Source organism: Tachyglossus aculeatus, chromosome 2, assembly GCF_015852505.1.
Source record: "Tachyglossus aculeatus isolate mTacAcu1 chromosome 2, mTacAcu1.pri, whole genome shotgun sequence".
Lineage (NCBI taxonomy): Eukaryota > Metazoa > Chordata > Mammalia > Monotremata > Tachyglossidae > Tachyglossus > Tachyglossus aculeatus.
Genome location: NC_052067.1, coordinates 58,437,720 through 58,442,236, shown reverse-complemented (window position 1 = coordinate 58,442,236; position 4,517 = coordinate 58,437,720). Strand labels below are relative to the sequence as shown.

The 4,517-nt window shown below is 42.9% G+C and overlaps 1 non-coding gene across 1 annotated transcript; it reads left to right on the top strand.

Moving 5' to 3' along the window:
* Window positions 1–2,425: 2,425 nt before the first annotated feature.
* LOC119923963 lies at window positions 2,426–2,563 on the top strand. Its single transcript, XR_005449012.1, has one exon. It is a non-coding gene; the product is annotated as a small nucleolar RNA SNORA7 (small nucleolar RNA).
* The last annotated feature ends 1,954 nt before the right edge of the window (window positions 2,564–4,517 follow it).

Sequence of the window (4,517 nt, the reverse complement as noted above, 5' to 3'; positions counted from 1 at the left end):
GGGAGTGAATGAGCAATGAAAAAAAAATCTGGGTCATGCAAGGACTTTTTGCTTTGGTTCATGATGACCTCAAGTGAAATGATGACAATAGTGATGGCATTTATTAAGCGCTTACTATGTGCAAACCACTGTTCTAAGCGCTGGGGAGGTTACAAGGTGATCCAGCAGCGTGGCTCAATGGAAAGAATACGGGCTTGGGAGCCAGAGGTCATGGGTTCAAATCGCGGATCTGCCAATTGTCAGCTATGTGACCTTGGGCAAGTCACTTCACCTCTCTGAGCCTCAGTTACCTCATCTGTAAAATGGGGATGAAGACTGTGAGCCCCATGTGGGACACCCTCATCACCTTGTATCCTCCCCAGCACTTAGAATAGTGCTTGTAAGTGCTTAACAAATGCCATCTTTATTAATAATAATAATAATAATAATAATGACATTTATTAAGCACTTACTAAGTGCAAAGCACTGTTCTAAGCACTGGGGAGGTTACAAGGTGATCAGGTTGTCCCATGGGGGGCTCACAGTCTTAATCCCCATTTTACAGATGAGGTAACTGAGGACCAGAGAAGTTAAGTGACTTGCCCAAAGTCACACAGCTGACAAGTGGCGGAGTTGGGATTTGAACCCATGACCTCTGACTCTAAAGCCTGGGCTCTTTCCACTGAGCCACGCTGCTTCTCATTATTCTCAATAATAATAATCATTATTATTATTATAGTAGTAATAGTAATATAGTAATAATAACAATGATACCATTTGTTAAGTGCTTACTATGTGTCAAGCCCTGTTTAAGTGTTGGGGTATATACAAGCTACTCAGGTTGGACACAGACCTTGTCCCACATAGGTCTCACAGTCAATCCCCATTTTACAAATGAGTTAACAGGCCCAGAGAAGTGAAACGACCACACAAGGCCACACAGCAGACAAGTAATAATAATAATGACGGCATTTGTTAAGCGCTTACTATGTGCAAAGCACTGTTCTAAGAAGCAGAGCTGGGATTAGAACCCACATCCTTCTGACTCCCAAGGCCCATGCTGTAACCACTAGGCCATAAGTTACAGTATAGTGCTCTGCCCACAGTAGGCACTCAATAAATGCTATTGATCATGAGGGTGTGATCAGCACAGTGCTCTGCACAGCAAACACTTATTAATTCCCATTGATTGATTGAGGATTACTCTTCCAGCATGGACTGGAGTGGAAATAAAGAAGGAATCTTGATTAGCATCCTAGGATCCTGTCATTAGTACAGTCCTCTAACCACAGTAACCACTCAATAAATATGATTAACTACTATTATTAATCTCCTGAAACACTTCCATCTTCCTACCCAAACCCTGTCCTCCCCATCTTTCCTATCACTGTAGACAACACAAGCGCTTAGTACAGTGCTCTGCACACAGTAAGCACTCAATAAATATGATTGAATGAATTTCTTCTCTGTATCACAAGCCCCTTACCTTGGTTTTACCTCATCTGTAAAATGGGGATTGAGACTGTGAGCCCCACGTTGGACATCCTGGTTACCTTGTATTTACTCCAGTGCTTAGAACAGTGCTTGGCACATAGTAAGCGTTTAACAAATGCCATAATTATTATTATTATCCTAAGCTCATCTCTTTCATTTTACTCACACATTCAATCTGTCACCAAATCCTATCGGTTCAACCTTCCCAACATCACTAAAATCCACTCTTTCCTCTCCATCCTCTCTATCTGTTCTTAACCATTAGTTTTTAATGATTTAAGTTTAAGTTCTTAAACAGAGAAGCAGCGTGGTGCAGTGGAAAGGGCATGGGCTTTGGAGTCAGAGGTCATGGGTTCAAATCCCAGCTCTGCCAATTGTCAGCTGTGGGACTTTGGGCAAGTCACTTAACTTCTCTGGGCCTCAGTTAGCTCATCTGTAAAATGGGGATTAAGACTGTGAGCCCCCCATGGGACAACCTGATCACCTTGTAACCTCCCCAGTGTTCAGAACAGTGCTTTGCACATAATGAACACTTAGTAAATGCCATTATTATTATTATTATTATTATTAATAGTTTGCATGTCCCATTTAAGGAGGTATAATGGTTCAAGACCTCGTTAGAATATTAACCCTATCTCTTATGACCTTCCTCTTTAAGACCTCTTAGATCTTTAATGCTCTCTGCATGCTAGTTATATTTTCAATTCCTTATTCATCTATTTCACCTTTCCATTCTCTGGCATTATGAGTTGGATCCTTATTCTTCCTCCCTATTTGTACTGTGATGACAGTGGAGTCCCCCATGATGATTATGGCATTTGTTATGCTCTTTCTCTGTGCCTGGCACTGTAACTAAGCACTGGGGTAGATATAAGTTAATCAGTTCAGATACAGTCCCATATGGGGCTCACAATCTAAGTAGGAGTGAAAACAAGAATTTAATCCCCACTTTTCCCTCTCAGGATCTCACCTGGAGAGTTTCCAGTACTCTGCCAGTCTTGGCTATGGGAGAGAGAGTCAGGGAGAGGCCTACCCATTCCATTCCTAGCTTGGGAAGGGGGTAGCGAGTGGAAGGTAATCTGCTACAAGTCAAAACTCACCTGTGTTGGGCAGCAGTGGAGTGGGAGAGAGTCGAGGGCAGAGACTAAGGTTTACTGTGCGGAATGAGGCAATGGTAAACCACTTCCGTATCTTTACTTTACAGTTGAAAAAACTGAGTCATATTTAAGTTAAGTGACAAAGTCATGCCTCAGTTAAGTGCCAGAACTGGGATTAGAACCCAGGTCCTCTTTCTACTCTTTCTACTAGGTCATGCTGATTTCCCAACTAGAGTACTGGCCAAGTCTCCATCCCTGACATCGGAACTGAAAACCTGTTTGAAGGAAATGATTTACGGCCATAGGTGTTAGGGCAGGACCATGCAAACACAACCCTCCTGGAACACACGATGTAACAAGCGACCAGACCCACAGGGCACCTCACAGTGTGAAATGCACACAGATTTTTACACGCAGCACCCACTTAGTAATAATAATTGTGGTCTTTGTTAAATGCTTACTACGTGCAAAGCACTGTACTCAGTGCTGGGGTAGATACAAGATAATAAGGTCAGACTCACTCCCTGTCCCACACAGGGCTCATAGTCTTAATCCGCTTTTTCCAGTTGAAGTAACTGAGGCCCAGAGAATAACAATAATAATGATGGCATTTATTAAGCACTTACAATGTGCAAAGCACTGTTCTAAGTGCTGGGGAGGTTACAAGGTGATCAGGTTGTACCATGGGGGGCTTACAGTCTTAATCCCCATTTTACAGATGAGGGAACTGAGGCCCAGAGAAGTTAAGTGACTTGCCCAAAGTCACACAGCTGACAATTGGCAGAGCCAATTGAACCCATGACCTCTGACTCCAAAACCCATGCTCTTTTCCACTGAGGAATGATGTTGCAGCAGCCTCAGCTGCCCAAGTGTGCCAGCTAGTTTTCAGGAGTCCCTGCACTACCTGCTCAACCGGTGGAAATACCCTATCTGGTCCTTTAGTCAGGAACTTTCACTACAAATAGCATAATCTGGAAGGAACTTCCTCACTTGCAGATTCTGCACTAAAACTCAGCTCTCCCCTTTCTAAAGCAGGGCTCCTTTCACTGGGCCAGCAAGATACACATCTGGACAAGATACACAGCTGCCTACACAGCAAGATACAGATTTGGGTACACAACTAGACCACACTGCATTTTCCCCACCTGGGCTCCTGTTGCCAATCTCCTGATTGCAAAATCCTTGTGGTCAAGGATTGTGTCTACCATGAGAAGCAGCATGGCTTAGTGGAAAGCGCACAGGCTTGGGTGTCAGAGGTTGTGGGTTCTAATCCTGGCTCTCCCACTTGTCAGCTGTTTGACTTTGGGCAAATCACTTAACTTCTCTGTATCTCAGTTACCTCATCTGTAAAATGGGGATTAAGACTGTGAGCACCACTTGGGGCAACCTGATTACCTTGTACCTACCCCAGCACTTAGAACAGGGCTTGGCACATAGTAAGCACTTAATACCATCATTTATTTATTTTATTTATTTTACCAACTTCCCCAAGTGCTTAGTACAGTGCTCTGCACACAGTAAGCACTCAATACTGCTCATCGATTGATTGATTACTCTGCGCACAATAGTCGCTCAATAAATACTACTGATCGAATGTCCTCAATCTATTTTTTGTTATTCTTTCCTGCTAGACTCACTTTGGGCAGCAAATGTGCTTGTTATATTGTTCTATCCCAAGGGCTTAGTACAGTGCTCTGCACACAGTAAGCACTCAATAAATATGATTGACTATCACAATCTTTACTTACGTTTACTAGGTTAACTCTAGTTTAACTCCCTTCTGCATTGCCCTTGCACTTGGATTTGCTCCCTTTATTCTCCCCTCCCTCAGCCCCATAGCACTGAAGTAAATATTCATAATATATTTATTTTTTAATGGCATTTATTAAGTGCTTACTATGTGCAAAGCACTGTTCTAAGCATTATGTCTGTCACCTCTAGACTGTG